This window comes from Hypomesus transpacificus, unplaced genomic scaffold, assembly GCF_021917145.1.
Source record: "Hypomesus transpacificus isolate Combined female unplaced genomic scaffold, fHypTra1 scaffold_27, whole genome shotgun sequence".
NCBI classification, from domain to species: Eukaryota; Metazoa; Chordata; class Actinopteri; order Osmeriformes; family Osmeridae; genus Hypomesus; species Hypomesus transpacificus.
This window is the reverse complement of record NW_025813796.1, coordinates 2,574,120-2,592,481: the sequence shown is the minus strand read 5'-3', so window position 1 is coordinate 2,592,481 and position 18,362 is coordinate 2,574,120.

The following is an 18,362-nucleotide window of genomic DNA, read 5'->3' as shown; positions in this document are numbered from 1 at the left end:
TGGCACAAGTGAAAAGGAGAGGGAGAGATTTGGGGTGTTATTACTTCCGAACACCAGAGGGCAGCAACGACCTGTGATCTGCAGCCATACCCATCTCTACACTCTCGACGACATAGCAGCAGGTTCTTTAGTAGAAGAGTAGAAGAAGACACACACATCAAACTGGTGGCACATGTTAACCGAGTTTGCTAGTTGCAACTTAGTTAATAAATCTTTGATGAACCCAAGTTTCTTTTATATATATTAGAAACATTACAAGACGGGGCTCCAGTGTGTGTTCAAACAAGGCCAAAAGTGCCAGATGGTATCAGTTGAAAAAGACAATCACACCTGTGCAAGAAACCCTCCCCAACCCTCCCTCCCTCCCCCCACCTAAATTACCTTTCAGCTCTATTGTACGTTTTAATAAAGTCCATTGAGGCAATCAGTGAGCAAATCTTCCCTTTTATTCATAAATAAACATAATATTAACATGTTTTAGCCAACATCAATGCATTCATACCCTGTTAAACACCATTTTAAAATGTCCTTAGAAAGAAAATTACTGTTCTGCTTGTGACGATTTGTATATTAGCCTATACTTCTGTGCTTAAAGTTAGTATACTAGCTTGAGACCACCATAGCTATGGGAATGAGAGCGAATGCAATTAGAGGGGCGGCTGTGTCTACATACAATTTTTGTTGTTGTTTGTTCATGATTTAAATATAAAGTTAGTTCCAACCAAGTAGGCCTACTTTAATTGTACAGGAGGCATTCCATGAGTGCTGATATTTGACAGCCTCAGACAGCATGTCTGCCACTGGGCCTTATGAAAAGGCTCTTGTCTTGATTTGCAATGTAGCTAGGGGAGGTTCTAGACCATGGAGGGCAGATACAATGGGGCCAGTGGTGCTGTTAGAGGGGCCAGTTACATTCAACATTTTTGTTGTCATATAGTTTTCTTCATTGCAGTGCAAAGTATTAACAGGCAAAAGCAGTGGCACCCCCAGAAATGTTTTATAGGAGTGGCCAGATGGGGCCACTGAAATCTTGGGGTGGCACTCCAAAATCAAAAGCCATAACTGAATTTCAGGGATTGTATTATGCTGTTGAGGAGTGATAGGATCTGAGTGTGGAGATATATAGATTTATATGCTGGATTGTTTTGATATACAGTACACAGTCATGTTTTATGCAGGATACAGAGAGAATAGAGTATAGAGACTTAAACAATTGGAAAGCGTGAGAAGGTAAAGTGAGTGGAGAAAAAGAGAAGCAGAAAAGTGCAACACCCTCCCATTACCATTATCTCTAATTCACTCTCCTCAGTCTCATCTGTGTTGTATGTCTGCAAACTGCTATAGTATGGGCCTACACACAAGTTATTAAAGTCATTGGACTTGTGTGGGGAGGATTTGACAAGTGTGATGACTGTATTCCTCCACAGATACCATGGGTTTGGATATGGAGTTGGACCAGTTAATATTCACTTTGACTTGATGCCTGTGACCTGTGAAGAATAAATGGCACCATACAATGGTGAAGGGCTATAACCCAGGGTTGATTGCAACTGGTGTTGGAAAATACATGTAGTAGGGCAGAATAGAGGAACTGGTTTGGTCTCTGGTTAGTCCCCAAAAATGTTGCAGAAAAAGCAGAAAATATGAGATGGCATTGCATCAAGGCCCAATTGGAGCAGAAGTCATAGGATATTTACAATTGTAGTAGGCCAAAAGATTTGTTTTAAAAGTCCAGGGGTGTAATTTGTTGGATGTAAAATGTGTTGCCCAGACAAAGGAAATCTGATTTTCCTGGGAACCCTCTTGTTGCTGCTCCGTGCTGTTTTTGGACTTTGAAGTTGAATTTGGACATAGAATATGATCAGAACAAAAAAAGTATCCACAACAGTGCCTCGGTCAGTTGTGTGTCTATATAAAATGCAAATGTAGCCCTCATGACCTCAACTTGCTCACTATGATTGCCTCAATGCACTTCATTAATATGTATAGCAGAGCTGAAAGCGGTAATTTAGGTGGGGGGAGGGAGGGTTGGGGCTTGAAGTGTTTCTTGCACAGGTATGATTGTCTTTTTCAACTGATACTGTCTGACACTTTTGGCCTTGTTTGAACACACACTGGAGCCCCGTCTTGTAATGTTTCTAATATATATAAAAGAAACTTGGGTTCATCAAAGATTTGTTAACTAAGTAGCAACTTGCAAACTCGGTCAACATGTGCCTCCAGTTTGGTGTGTGTCTTCTCCTAAAGAACCTGTTGCTAATTAGGGGTGGGCAATATGGCCAAAATCCTCTATCACAGTATGAGTAATTTTATATCACGGTTACGGTATATATCACGGTATAGTAATTGTTCTGTAAATTCAATCAAGAACAACAACAACGGATGCGTAAGGCCCTCCTTTCAAAATTAGCGAAAGCGATCAGTCAGAGTTTCACTATCCATATAACTGGGGTTTCGGCGTATCAACCTCGTTAAAGCTCGGTCAATAGCCTACGTTAAAGCTTCAGTTTGATTGGCCTATTTCCCGGCATGACTTCACTCTCAGTTAGTTAGCCTTCACTAGTCATCATAGATCAAGAATGCTAGCAACGCCACCAGTGTTGTTCAACAATCATTTTACAGCACGAGACATAACTTGAACCACAAATCGAATTGGTTACCTGCAGAATGGGTCCTCATATATAATTAATTAGCATCGGCATGAATGTGGTCCGCTTAGACAAAATACACTCCACATCGAAAATTCAGTCAGACCAACGCAAATGTGCTTCAAGGTCAAAGGAAAATTGCAAATCAAATTAAAGTTCAACTACAATTCTAAATATTGCAAGAATGCGATTTATATGATGGCTTATATACAATACAACAACCAGACATTTAATTGACACGTGTAATACAAAATATAGTATAAGAGTAGGCTATACCGCCGTTGAAACGGTACAGACAAATCTCTCCCGGTAGACACATTTCTACCGTCGCACTGTATATAGCCTACCATCATACCGCCCAGTAGGGCTGCATGATTATGGCCAAAATGATAATCACAATTATTTTGATCAATATTGAGATCACGATTAATTATCACGATTATTTATTGATTTTAACCTAATCAAATTTGATTGTCACAATGCATTGTACCTGCAGAATGGATGTGAATAAAACTCAAAATATACAATCAATAAAAAAACAAACAATCTAAGTCCACACTAGCATTTTAATATCGTTTTCCAAATGTTTGCCGTCCACACTAACACGTGTACATGACAATGCTTGTTGACATGGTTACGCCACTCTTGCCCCTCCATCCCGCCACGGTGCCCTGTTTAGCCTACATACTCCTCTGGCAATACTATTTGGTGTTTTAAAATGGTCCCACCAGCTAGCTGTTCAGCCAGGTCTCACACAGAATCGTCGCTCTATGTTTGGTTTAAACCAGAGGTCGCCAACCTGTCGATCGCGATCGACGTGTCGATCTCGGAGACTTTCCCTGTCGATCTCCAAAATAATTTCAGAAATACTGATCTCCGACTAATTCATGAACGCGGAGGATTCTTAAACTGAACGCGCGTTCTCTTGTACCTGGATTTGCATATTGGCCTGTGCGTGTTGCAAAGCAATTCACCGACAGAATAAATGGGCGTTTTTTCCCGAAGACGACCTTTGAGAGACCTGCTATCCCAGGATACCTGTGGGCGTGGTTGCCGTTGGTTTGTTTATTTACCCGGCCGTGTTGTCCACATAGTGTTAGCAAGCATGGCAGAGGCACCACGAAAGAGGGCGAAAAACTACAGTTTCCATCATGAATGGGAGGAGGAATTCATCTTCACCTTGGTAAAAGACAAGAGTGTGTGTATGTTGTGCCACCAGCCACAGGCACTGTCTAAGCGAGGGAATTTGGAGCGGCACCACAACACTAACCATCCGAAATTCAAAGACTGCTATCCACCAAAGAGCGCAATCCGCGCCAAAAAAGTTCAGGAGCTTAAAGTGGAGTTGAAGGCTCAACAGTCGCTTTTCTCACAACCTACGTCTCAAAGTAAGGCTACAACAGTGACACGAAGGATCGAGTTACTGTCGGATAACGTTGGTCAACAGGTGTTGGAGGACTTGTCACTCTGTGAATATTTTTCACTGCAGTTTGATGAATCGCTGGATGTAATGGACACGGCTCAGCTTGTTGTATTTGTCAGAATGGCTTTCCAGGACTTTACAACAAAGGAGGACTTCCTCACTCTTCTCCAATTAAAAGAGAGAACGAGAGGTGAGGATATTTACAACGTTTTTAAAAGCTATGTCCGTGAAAAGAACATCCCCATTCAGAAACTGGTGGCAATCACTACCAATGGGGCACCGGCAATGTGCGGTGTGCACGCTGGTTTTATAGCACTGTGCCGTAATGATCCGGATTTCCCCGACTTCATGAAGTATCACTGTGTGATTCATCAGCAAGCCTTGGCTGGGAAAGTTGTGGACTTTTCTCATGTCATGTCACTGGTGGTCAAAGTGGTAAACTCGATTCGAGCAAAAGCGCTTCAGCATCGCTTATTCAAGGCGTTATTGGATGAGCTTGATTCGGCGTATGGAGACCTGCTTCTGCATGCTGATGTCAGGTGGTTGAGTCGCGGAAAAGTGCTGCAGCGATTTGTTGACTTGCTGCCTGAGATTAAGACGTTTCTGTCGAAAAGGAACGAGGAGCACGAGGAACTTTCAACGGATGCGTGGCTACTGGACCTGGGGTTTCTGACGGACCTAACCGGAAAACTGAACTCGCTCAACCACGAACTCCAGGGAACAGACCGGCACCTCCTCCACATGATCAGCGCAGTGAATGCGTTCAAGGCCAAACTCTGTGTCTGGACCACGAATCTGAGGAAAGGGACGCTGACACACTTTACAAACCTGGAAAAAATGTCACAGTCCATCAAAGACTCTTCTGACTTTCACCCTGAGCAGTACTGTGTGCACCTGGACAAACTGGCAGCGGAGTTCAGTCGACGTTTTGGTGAGTTAGAAATCATGAAGGATATTGCTGCATTTCTTTCAAACCCATTCCTGCCTATTAATACAGAGGAGGTTGCAGACCAATTCGAGAAAGCATTTGCTTTGCCAAGTGGAGTGAACATGGAGATGCTTGATTTGCAAAATGACATTGAGCTGAAAGCCAGGTCAAGGGACAGTGACTTTTGGGGACTTGTCAGCCGAGAGAAGTTTCCTCTCCTCAGTGCATGTGCACTAAAAGTGAGTGCCTACTTTGGATCGACCTACCTCTGTGAAATGGCATTTTCACAGATGAAAATCACCAAATCCAAGTACAGGAGCCGGCTTACTGACAGACACCTCACAGACTGCCTCAGACTGGCTGTCTCTGCTTATGAGCCAAACTACAAGGCACTCACAGACAGTGTTCAGTCACAGCCATCACACTGACTTGTCACATGAGAAATTTGTCAGTGTTGTGTTGTAACTTCAGTTTATAAATAAAACCTTTCATATCCAGCCTGCTCATTGCAAAAGTGTTTTTTCTTGTTCATATTGTTCACAAAGTGTTTGATTTCATTCAATTACAATAAGGCCAAATATAAAGTTAAGTTGTAAGTTCAGTCTGGAGTCTGTTCTGTCTCTCAACGCCTCAATAGGTAGATCTTCGGGTCACCAAGGCAAAGGTCGGTGATCTTTGGCCTAAAAAGGTTGGTGACCACTGGTTTAAACCGTCTTCTCTGCCTTCCCCCTATCGTTCAGGCACACCGAGTAGCCTACAACACTCGCCTTCTGCGTAGGAGTAGCTAACGCGTTGGATATCTATTAAGTGATAATACTTGTAGGGCTACCTGAAGTAGGCCTACACTAACTAAACTGGTAAATAAATTATAGAGATGGAGTAGCATATTTATTTCACCTTCCATGTTCATCTTGACATTATAGCTATATAATGTAATAACTACTACGCGAACCCGGCGTTTTCAAATGTTTCCGGCTAGGAGAGCGTATTTGAAAGGCTCAGTTTCAGTGTCCGAATACGCCGTACTAGTGTAAACGGGAGGTGCAAACGTATGGAGGATTATAGGGGCCAAAACTGAATAAATAAATACTTGGATAAATAAATAATTATATAACACAAAGCTTAAATAAATGACACAAAATATATAAATGGTACATGTATTTGTGTGTATATATATATATGTTTACGTTTTCATGTGTTCACATTTATTCATTTATACTTACATTTATTCATTTATACTTACATTTATTTATTTATACTTACATTTATTTACTTATACTTACATTTATCCACGGTGAAACTTCCTGCAGCAAAATAAATCTGTCGTCCCCCCGTCACCAAGTCAGGGGGCGGGTCAAAGCCTCTGATTGGTGAATGAACAGTATTACACACCAGGCAGGCTCAACCAGTCGATCAAGCTCTCTTCAAGCTAGAGGGATCCTCTATCGCCTCACTCTACAGCTGCTAGGGGTGTGCGACACTGCACGATGTGGTATAGATCCGATACCAAGGAGTAAATACAGGGCCAGTATTGCCAATACCGATACTTTGGGCTTAGAAAAGCAGTGGAGGGGCAAAGTGAGTTTGAGCGAAGTTAGACGGTGTTTGCACAACCACTATGATGTAAAGGGAGTTGTGTACTCAGTGTGGAATGTAAGTATCGATCTTATCACGCTATCAATCAGGCTATTGATACCAACTTTGGTATCGATAGTTGCCGGGTTTCCCAACCCGGCCACTGTCGGTCTTAAGATCAATATGCCCACCCCTATGCTGTATCATCTCGCTGAGGATCGTGAACACATTTTCATTGATGTCTGTGTCAGTTACAGCAGTGTGTCCAGACATTTTTGATAGGGGTGGCACCAGGGGTGGCCCGCCTCTGACTGGGCATATAGCCAATCATATATTGGGGTGGCCAATCAGATTTCAGGGGTGGCCCGTGCCACCCTGTGCCACTCCCTGAACACGCCCCTGGTCAGTTAGGGCCAATATCATTCCTATAATTTCAGCGAAGCTCTCAATATGATGTAAAAAAAAGTGAACTGGCAGGTGCCTCCATCTCTTCAGCTTCCGCCAACATTTCAACCACTGTAGCATTCAATATTTCATTCATTGAATCCGCACAAGGTGCTGCCACCTTGGAATAGTCAAAAGCAGTCGATTCAAGTTGAACCACCAATCAGAGGCTTTGACCCGCCGCCTGACTTTGTGACGGGGGACGACAGATTTATTTTGCTGCAGGAAGTTTCACCGTGGATAAATGTAAGTATAAATACATAAATGTAAGTATAAATAAATGTAAGTATAAATAAATAAATGTAAGTATAAATGAATAAATGTAAGTATAAATGAATAAATGTAAACACATGAAAACGTAAACATATATATATATACACACAAATACATGTAACATTTATATATTTTGTGTCATTTATTTAAGCTTTGTGTTATATAATTATTTATTTATCCAAGTATTTATTTATTTAGTTTTGGCCCCTATAATCCTCCATACAAACGCAGACATATGTATGCGTTTTAAAATGTACTCGGGCTAGTGTGGACGGGGCGGGGCCTCTGTCCTCTGTAACCGGCCGTCCACATCTAGAAACTAAGCTGCGAGGTGCAGGGAACATCTCGTGATCAGACATTAGGTGTATTCGACTCCATGCAGTGCCGCAGCCGGCTGCAGCCTACAGATTGGAGAAATAGTTTATCATAGCCCAATACATAAAATGAACATTTTCCAACTTTACAGAGCCTTTTATAACTCCTCCCCGACTGCAAGCGGCAACTCTCGCTGATCGTTTCTTGCAGCCGATGTCGAACGCACCTATTGGTTTACGGAGCGCTGGATTGGCTTTGCAAAAAATAACGTTGATACGGAGTGTTCTATTAATGGAATGACGCATTTTAAATATCGCTCGATCACGTGAATTAGATCGTGGGAAGCCGAAATTGTGATTGTGATTAAAATTCGATTAATCGTGCAGCCCTACCGCCCAGCCCTATGTGGATGATAATATAATAACCTAATATACATTATTAGTCTATATACTATCCATATAAATTACCTTAAGTATGTATATTACGGACTATTCTAATTGCCCATTATTTTAATAACCAAATAAGTCACTTAGATTTTCTTTTGCTTCTGAAAGGCAACACATTACACTTTCTTTCATTGCAAGAAAGTTGGAATAGGAGCTTGTATTTGTGTGGTTGTCATAGTTATTCGCTAGCACACAGGTTTTCAGAGATACTTTATGGGAATACAGTGTTCAAGTTCAAGTCTTTTATTTGTCAGGTACACAGAACAACACAAGGTTAGACTGGGCACTGAAATTGATAAGACAAGACAACGCAAGCACCTGGCATAACATAACATATAAGTACACGGAACACAATTTACATTAATGCTGAACTTAAATAAGAGAAACTTCCCAAACATACAGAGAGCAATAAATATCGACTATACTAACCCTAATACTAAAACTTCCTAAATTACAGATAACAATAGATAGTACATTATACTAACCCTAAATGCACAAAAAAACAGTTTCAACCCTATAACCTATTCTAACCTAAGTGGAGTACAGTACAATAGTGCAAATTTGCAGATCAGTGACTATGTCAATGACCATACAGGAGCCTGGTGGCGAGGTACAGTAGTGCAAGTTACTGATAGAGCAACCAGTAGCTGAAAGTGACAGTGTATAAGTGACTAGTGTGCAGAAAAACAATGTCCATATCAGTATCCATTCAGAAGCCTGATGGCCCTTGGGTAGAAACGGTTTTCCGGTCTGTGTGTGCGCGACCGGATGCTGCGGTAACGCCTGCCAGAAGGCAACGGGGTAAAGAGACTGAAGGATGGGTGGGAACAGTCTCTTAGAATCCTGCCGGCTTTCCTTGGGCAACGTGTGTGGTAGGTGTCCTGTAGGGCTGGGAGCTTCCTGCCGATGATGAACTCAGCAGAACGGACCACACTTTGTAGGGCCTTGCGGTCCCGGTCTGTGCAGCTCCCATACCACACTGCAATACAACCAGTCAGAATGCGCTCTATAGTGCATCTGTAATAGTTAGTGAGGATGACTGAGTCCATACCAAACTTCTTCAGTCTCCTCAGGAAGAAGAGGCGCTTACGGGCCACTTTGACCACCTTGTCCGTGTGAACAGACCAGGTGAGGTCATTGCTGATGTTCACCCCGAGGAACTTGAAGCAGCTGACCTTCTCCACTTCCGATCCATTGATGAATAGGGGTGCATGCTCCTCCTCCTGCCGCCTCCTATAGTCCACAATCATCTCCTTGGTCTTGCTGATGTTAAGAGAGAGGTTGTTGTCCTGGCACCATGATGTCAGGGTGTCAACCTCCTCTCTGTAGGCTGACTCGTCACTGTCAGAGATGAGGCCCACGATGTTTGTGTCGTCAGCAAACTTAACGAGGAGGTTGGAGCTGTGCGTTGCCGCACAGTCGTGGGTTAACAAGGAGAACAGGAGAGGGCTGAGCACACAGCCCTGGGGGGTGCCTGTGTTGGTGATCAATACGGATGAGGTGCGGTCACCGATTCTCACCACCTGTGTCCTCCCCGTCAGGAAGTGGAAGATCCACTTGCAGAGGGAGGTGCTCAGTCCCAGCTTCACAAGCTTGGAGACCAGTCTGGAGGGGATGATGGTGTTGAATGCAGAGCTGTAGTCAATGAACAGCATCCTCACATATGTATTCCCCTTGTCCAGGTGGGAGAGAGCGGTGTGCATAGTTAGAGCGATGGCATCGTCTGTAGACCTGTTGGACCGGTATGCAAACTGCATAGGGTCCAGTGTGGGGGGCAGCAAGGAGCAGATGAATGATTTGACTAGCCGCTCGAAGCACTTCACAATGACAGAGGTCAGTGCTATTGGGCGATAGTCGTTCAGACATGTGACCTTGGTGTTCTTGGGCACAGGGATAATGGTGGTCCTCTTGAAGCAGGTGGGGAGAACAAACAGGTTAAGGGAGAGGTTGAAGATGTCGCTGAAGACCCCTGCCAGCTGGTCAGCGCAGCCCCTGAGGGCCCTACCTGATATGCCGTCTGGGCCAGGTGCCTTGCGAGGGTTGATCTTCTTAAAGCACAGCCTCACCTCAGCTACAGTTAGTGTAGGCCCACCACTGGCTTGTCCTTCAGGTAGCTCCATTGCAGGGGGGTCACTGTCTCTCTCAAAGCGAGCGTAGAAGGAGTTCAGCTCGTCTGGCAGTAGGACAGAGGACTGGGTCTCATTGTAGCCTCTCCCTTTGTAGTCTGTAATGGCTTTAAGTCCACTCCACATAAGCCTGGGGTCAGAGCCATGGTAGCTGGACTCCACCATGGTCCTGTAAGCCCTTTTTGCTGCTTTGATGGCCTTCAGAAGGTCGTATCTGGCCTTCCTGTACTCATCAGGGTCCCCCGAGTTAAAGGCGACAGTGCGGGCTCTCAGCTTAGCCCGGACCGCGGCATCAACCCAGGGCTTCTGATTTGGGAAAGACCGGACAACCTTCTTGGGGACAACGTCATCAATGCAGTGCTAGATGTAGCTGGAGTTAATTAGAGTATTCGTTAATGTCCCCATCCGCTGCCTCCCTGAACATTAGCCAGTCAGTGGTGTCAAAGCAGTCCTGGAGGGTCGTCACACACTCGTCACTCCATAGGTGAACTGACCTCTCAACCGGTCTGACCTGTTTAAGTTTTTGTTCATATGCGGGGAGGAGAAGAATGGAGGTGTGATCAGCCTTCCCAAAAGCAGGGCGGGGGAGGGGTTTGGAACTGCCCTTGAATGTTGTATAACAATGGTCAAGGATCTGGTCTCCACGTGTGAAGAAGTCAATGTGCTGATAGTACTTGGGCAGGACTTTCTTAATGTTAGCTCTGTTGAAGTCACCAACAACAATGAAGGCTGCCTCTGGGTGCACATTTTCCAGACCATTGATAATCCCATACAGTTCATCCAAAGCAGCGGCTTTGTCTACCTGGGGGGGATGTAGACTGCACTCATGACGACCGCAGTGAATTCCCGAGGTAGATAGAAGGGTCTGATTTTTACAGTTAGCAGCTCAAGGACCGGAGAGCAGTGAGATGCTAATACCGCTACATCCGTCGCCCAGAGAGAGTTAACCATAACACAGACCCCTCCGCCCCTGCACTTCCCTGAGTCACCTGTTCTGTCCTGGCGGTATATGGTGAATCCCAGCGGTGTAACCGCTACGTCGGAGATCTCCGGAGACAGCAAAGGTCTCGACGAACGCCAGTACACAGCAGTTCCTGATGTCCCGTTGGAATTTGACACAAGCGTTAAGTTCATCCATTTTGTTGTTGATGGACAGAACATTAGCTAGTAAGATGGTTGGTAAAGCAGGTTTGAAGCACCGTTTCCGAGTCCGAACGAGGACTCCAGCACGCCGGCCGCGTTTCTTCTTCTCCGTCTGAGCGGCGGAAACAACAAAGTCCCGGCTGCAGTACGAGCTCGCACTCCGAAAAGTGGAATTAAAGTTCGTAAAATAATCCTTGCCAAGTGACAACTTAATGTCCAGAAGTGTCTGCCGGTCGTACTTAATAAACGACAATACAACATTGACAAAACAAGTCCCTAAACAAGTGAGGTGGAACCAGAGCTAACAAAGTTTGCACTGGACCCACTTGTAGATGGAATCCTCCTCCCCTGTCTCCTCACCTGAGGGAGGGGAGAGGCTACGGCAGACAGCGCAGTGTCCGCCAAGCACCTCCACTACTACCATCTGCCTCTCCTTCTCTGCCCTCTTCCTATCCTTTTCCTCCCTCTTCCTCTGGGCCTCCTCCCTCTTCCTCTGCGCCATTTCCCTCTTCCTCAGCACTTCTGCCTGTCTCCAAAGCCGAGCTTCCTCCTTCTTCTTCTCCTCTTCCTCCTGTCTGACCAGCAGTTCGTTGTACTCGTCACTGGTGACGACCCGAGCACCAAGTGGTGGCCTCCTCCTCACCACTGGTAGCCGCTGGTCTTGACGGTTGACCATCACAGGGGGCATTAAAATGTCTCCCCACTTGGCTGAGACCAGACCTGCTCGCACCAAAGGATTGGATGGAGCAGGTCCATGGTAGGTGCAGGTTCGGCAGCAAGGGGTTGCTACAGGGGGGGCAGGGCCGGTGGAGGGGGCTCGGCCGGTGATGGTCGCCGTGGTGGGGGGGGCCGGTGGTGGTCGCCGTGGTGGGGGCTGGGCCAGGGGTTGGACCGGTGGTGGGGGCTGGGCCAGGGGTTGGGCCGGTGGTGGTTGCCGTGGTGGGAGCTGGGCCAGGGGTTGGGCCGGTGGTGGGGGTTGGGCCGGTGGTGGGGGCTGGGCCAGGGGTTGGGCTGGTGGTGGTCGCCGTGGTGGGGGCTGGGCCAGGGGTTGGGCCGGTGGTGGGGGCAGGGCCGGTGGTGGGGGCTGGGCCAGGGGTTGGGCCGGTGCTGTCTCCCCACTTGGCTGAGACCAGACCTGCTCGCACCAAAGGATTGGATTGAGCAGGTCCATGGCAGGTGCAGGCCCGGCAGCAAGGGGTTGCTGCAGGGGGGGGCAGGGCCGGTGGAGGGGGCTGGGCCGGTGATGGTCGCCATGGTGGGGGCTGGGCCAGTGGTGGTCGCCGTGGTGGTCGCCATGGTGGGGGCTGGGCTGGTGGTGGTCGCCGTGGTGGGGGCTGGGCCGGTGGTGGTCGCCATGGAGGGTGCAGGTCTGACTTTGGTCAGCTGGGTCTTGTCGTAGCCTCCCCTGTTGTAGGGGAAGAGGCCTGTCCTCCTGAAAGCTGCCCTGATGTTTTCAGGCTTGGCAGCCTTAGGCCAAGCCTCCGTAAGGAGGGGGGAAAAGTTTTTTTCCCCAAAAAAAACATCCCCCCTCACCAGGCCGAGGCGGGCAGCATCCCGGTCAAAAATCCTCTTCAGAGGACCAAACACCCCCACATCCAGTGGCTGCATCACATGAGTGGTGTGCACAGGGAAGCATACAACCACCACCATGTTCTCCCTGCAGAACCGGATGGCTTCCCTGTTCTTATGTGGCTCCGCCTGGTCGACCACAAGGAGCAGAGGCCTCTCTGGGGGGGCATGTTTTATGAAGTGGCCTAGGCACTTCAGCCACAGGCCACTGTCCATATACCCCTTCTCTGACCTACCATAGATGGCACCAGGGGGACCTTCCAGGGCATATGGAGCACTCGGGAGGCAGCCAGTGAAGATGACAAAGGGGGGATGTCTGCCCCTGCAGCACTGATGCAGCAGTGCACAGTGATGTGCTCCCGGGTGGTCACCTGCTGCCGGTAGATGTGCTTCTTGCCCTTAGGCGCCAGCACCTGCTCTCTCGACTTGGGTTTGTCCCCAAACCCCGTCTCATCTGCATTAAAAACCAGATGAGGTGTCGTGTGGAAGCCGTGCTGGTGGAAGATCAGCTCATACAGCTCAAAAACAAAATCTATGGCTTCCTCGGTGGCCGCAAACACCCTGGCCCTGTCGATGTGGCTTGGGGATCCTGGTAGACAGCTCCGGGTGGCAAGCCCGGAACCGTGACAAGTTGTCACTCAGGCCTCGCTCTAGATTGACCAGAGATGCCCTCCCTGAGGCTCTTACCATCTCCAGCGCGTAGACCTTTATGGTGGCCCGGCTCAATGGCCACCCATGGTCTGCCATCCACAAGGAGTACCTGATTAGCTCCTCCTCCTCATCCGGAGTGATGGCCAGGTTGGTGTGGGGCCCATGGGTGTACTTACCAGTCACCCAATCCTGGAGGGTTGTGGCAGGCATGCCACATTCTTTGGCCACTTCCCTCACACTCCTCCCCCCACTCACCTCTGCCACCCTTACCTCCATCTCCTGAGGGGTGTAGGACCTCCTCCTCTTTGCCTGTTTTGATGTCATGGCTGTAGAAATAGATAATTTGCGTTATCATTTGTGGCATAATAGATGAAGCTCGAGTTCTTCTATATATTGTTTTGGCTGGTGTGCCACGGTTAGGCTACAATACAGTATATTGATGATCATATATTGATCATGCTAAGTAGGGCTGCACGATTATGGCCAAAATGATAATCACGATTATTTTGATCAATATTGGGATCACGATTAAATATCACGATCATTTGTTGATTTTGACCTAATCAAATTTTATTGTCACAATGCATTGTACCTGCATAATGGATGTGAATAAAACTCAAAATGTATAATAAAAAAATACAAAATTACGCGGGGCTCGACATTAAGGCTTGTCCGCTACAAGTGGATTTTTTTGTAGGGCAAGTGGAAGACAAATTTACTTGCCCCACTTGACAAGATAAAACTCTAAAATAAAATGCCACGTTACTTCATGTTATGTTCCACTCATAACGTTTATTTTACCGATTTTATTTTACCGAATTCTGCATTAGCAAAACACAGATCTGTGTTTGCTCGAGTGGCTTAGTCCCAAGAGGTGAAAATAAAGTGGCTTAGGCTGTGTTCGAAAACTTAGACAGCTGTCTTAATCCTTGATGTCTTACTAGACAGGTGTCTAACGAGACAGCTCTCTTCGGGGTAAGGTATCTTAAAAAACTTTGTTTTCGAACAGCCTATTAAGACAGGATGTACGTCATCGCGCTGCGTGTACTTGTGTGCTCGCACTAGCGCACTTTGTCAGACGGCAGTCAATTACATTGAGTTTATTGTCACACTAAGTCAAGTTAAGCTGTATTTGATATAGGCTCAATAGCTCATAACATTTGTGTTTGTATTTCACTCATTTGATAGGATTATGATAAAACGCAGCAACTAGCTAGTGTCTGCACTGCGATGCTAGGTACTGTACGTTATCAAAAAGTCGGAGCAAATTTACAAATTAGGAGTGTTATCAATAAAATAAGTACATTTTCAGCAACTACACTGCCCATTTCTCGATACATTTTTATTCAGATGCTGATTTACAAGTACCGTTTAGCTGAAATATGAATTGTAAAAACTTAGAGCAATGGCGGTCAAAGGATTCTGTTTAACTTGTTGCTCACGGTAACGCCGCGCACAGAGTTATGGGTAATACGTGCTGCCATTAAGACAGCAAGGCAGCTCAGATGCTCTCTTAAAAAATGACCGTTATGTGACGTATTTCAAGGTATCTTATTAGACAGGAAGAGAAGATTTAAGACATTTCGAACAGACCTCGCTGTCTTAAAAGGAAGGAAGGACGCATTTTAAGACATTTCGAACACAGCTTAAGTCTACAGCAGGGGTGTCAAACATACGGCCGGAACCGGCCCCCAAGGAGATTCGATCAGGCCCGCAGGATAATTTGAAAATGGAAAAAATGCATAAAAGACATGGAATTAATATTTTTAATTCGCTGCAATTCATGGATTATCCGCTAAGGGGCGCACTCTTTCCATCAGAGTAGAAGACAAGCCGCATCACTGAGACAGACTGAAAACAGCAGACGGTATCAATGCGCCATCTGCTGCTTGTTACGTTGTTAATACCTTGGTCTCTACCTCTCCGCTACACCCTCATTAGCCAAAATGTTGTTATCCAAACGGAGAAAAGTAGATAAGGAGTGTAGAATTTTCAAAGAAAAATGGACCACGTCCTATTTATTTACAGAGATGCACGGAAAACCTTTGTGCTTGGTGTGTTTGCAACAAGTTTCGGTATTGAAGGAATATAATATTCGACGCCACTACGAGACTCATCACAGCGAAAAATATGAAATATGAAATATGAAATTCAGCTAGAGATAATTGATTTGCAGTGTGATGCAGATTTGAAGGGCAAATTTGCCTCTGTAGGTCTGGACAGATTTTATCAGTATCTACTACCAGGGTACCCCAAATTAACAGCCCTGGCTGCTAAAATTTTGTGCATGTTTGGGACAACCTACCTTTGTGAACAAATTTTCTCAGTGATGAATATCAATAAAACAAAAATGCGTTCAAGGCTCACAAACAAGCACTTAAATGACATTCTGAAAGTGACAGCTAGTCAGGACATGACACCTGGTGTTGATGCACTTGTACAGGCCAAAAGATGCCAAGTTTCAGGTACAAATACAAGTCCAGACTAGACTAACACCTTTAAAATGCTGCCTTAGATACTGTTTGCATTGAAAGAATACAGCTCTGTGAAGATGAATCCTTACTGTGGTGATTTAAAAAATGTGCACTTTAATGTTAGTCAGCAGCTTCAAAACAAAAGTTGTGTGATGGAATTCTACTGTTCATACAACTCCATAAATTTTCAGTATGTATTGTATTTGTATGTATGTTTCATGTATGAAGTTTACAGATTTACAGGACAGGCGAACACTTTCTTCATTACACATTTAAAATCACTCTCCTTAGTTTGTAAGGTGTACGCAGGGATTACATTTAGATTTTATATGCGTATGTGTAAGTGGTTTAAAAATTCCTTTCTTTAAAAGTCTCATTTAATCTTAAAGTGCATTACTATATTTTTCAGTACCAATTAAAGTTTTGTGCCTTTGTACAATCAGTGGGATCAGTTGCAATGCATATTTGTGAATGATAAAAGTAAATTGCACATTTGTCTAAGGAAATATGAGGTGTTTCATGAAATGTTTTGTAAAAGGATAGTTCATTAAATTTCAATATTTTCCTAATGTTCTTGTGCTTCTTTACACCAAAACAAAGGAAAGACATGATATTTTGGTTATTTATAGCAGAGTATGGTATAATTTTAATGGTCCGGCCCACTTGACATCTCCCTAGGCCGTATGTGGCCCACGATGCGAAATGAGTTTGACACCCCTGGTCTACAGACCTTGCAGCTAATTTAATGCTCAATAATTGAACGGGGTCTTATTACTTGAAAGATAAATTATTTACTGTGTCGTCTCAGTTACACTAGGGCTTTGGAAAACTGGGCCTTGCTCAAGTAGGCTAATGGCTAGTAGAACATAACATTTCAGAATAATTTCTGTAAATCAAGCAGCGCTGCAAGACCCAGTTAAATGTTATACAGCTAGCAAACTAACGTTAGCTAGCATCGCTAACGACATTGGCTAACTCAACTTCAGTAGGCTATCCTCTGTATTTGCAAACTATCTAAACTTATACTGTATCTAAAATAAGGCTTTAGGGATTAGCGTAGGCAGGTCACAGGTAGTTTTTTTTCTTTCTTTGTTAAGATAGTAGCCTTATGACCGACTACCATCTGTTGCGGAATTTTCCTCACGTTACTCTGTCTGTAACCGTCTAGCTACTAGTGATGTGTCGTTCGTGAACGATTCGTTCATTTTGAACGAATCCTTATAAGGACTCGGTAGTAACGAGTCCTCTCAACGAGTGATTCGTTCATTTCCCGACTCGGTCTTTCTACGAGTCTTTGGATCATTTTTCACGTGACCTGCATAGGCTCTGTAGCTAGAGGAAACGAACGATTCGTTCCTTTCCCGACTCGGTCTTTCTACGAGTCTTTGGATCATTTTTCACGTGACCTGTATAGGCTGTAGCAAGAGGAAACGAACGATTCGTTCCTTTCCCGACTCGGTCTTTCTACGAGTCTTTGGATCATTTTTCACGTGACCTGCATAGGCTCTGTAGCTAGAGGAAACGAATGATTAGTTCCTTCCCCGACTCGGTCTTTCTACGAGTCTTTGGATCCTTTTTTCACGTGACCCGCATTGTATTTTTTAGTAGAGGAAACAGTTTCCTTATTCCCTTTCGCGTGGCCGCTGTTTTAGTAAGACGTGAATGAATGATATTCGCTCAAGTCATCATACTGACTGGTTTTGTTATTTTCACTTTACATTTACACTTACAGTTTAGTGCAGTGTAATTGTTTGACGTGATAATTAAATGCTAGTGTGATAATACATGACCAAATCATACAAACTCATGATACATTATTTTAATGCAGGAATTTATTTTGAAATAGTATTTGCTGGTGCACATGTCATGCACTAACCTACAGTGGACGTATAGGGGCTATACGTCCTTTGCAGTGGACGTATAGCCCCCAACCCCCCCCCCCCCCCCCCCCCCCTGAAATGAACAAATGACTCGAAAAAAGATTTGTTCATTTTACTGAACGAGATTCTAAGAACCGAATCAGTAAAAAGAACCGAACTTCCCATCACTACAGTAGGCTAGTCAAACGTACCAAAGCTTTGACAGTGTTTTGGGCTACGTTCCTGTTCTCTGAATTGGGCTATCTAACAATTTATTTTAGACTCCTGCCATTTGTCCTTTCTCCCTTCATCATTTTCATCCCTATGGAATTGCGTTGCTGTTGTATTTCGCTGTATAGTGGCCAAAAATGAACGAGACTTCAGCAGCTGACGTCCGTTATTTCTTTGGAAAAGTATGTTTGTTTGCTGAAGTATGTTTCTGGAGGATGTTAGACATTATTAACAGAGTAGTAGTTCATTTAACATGT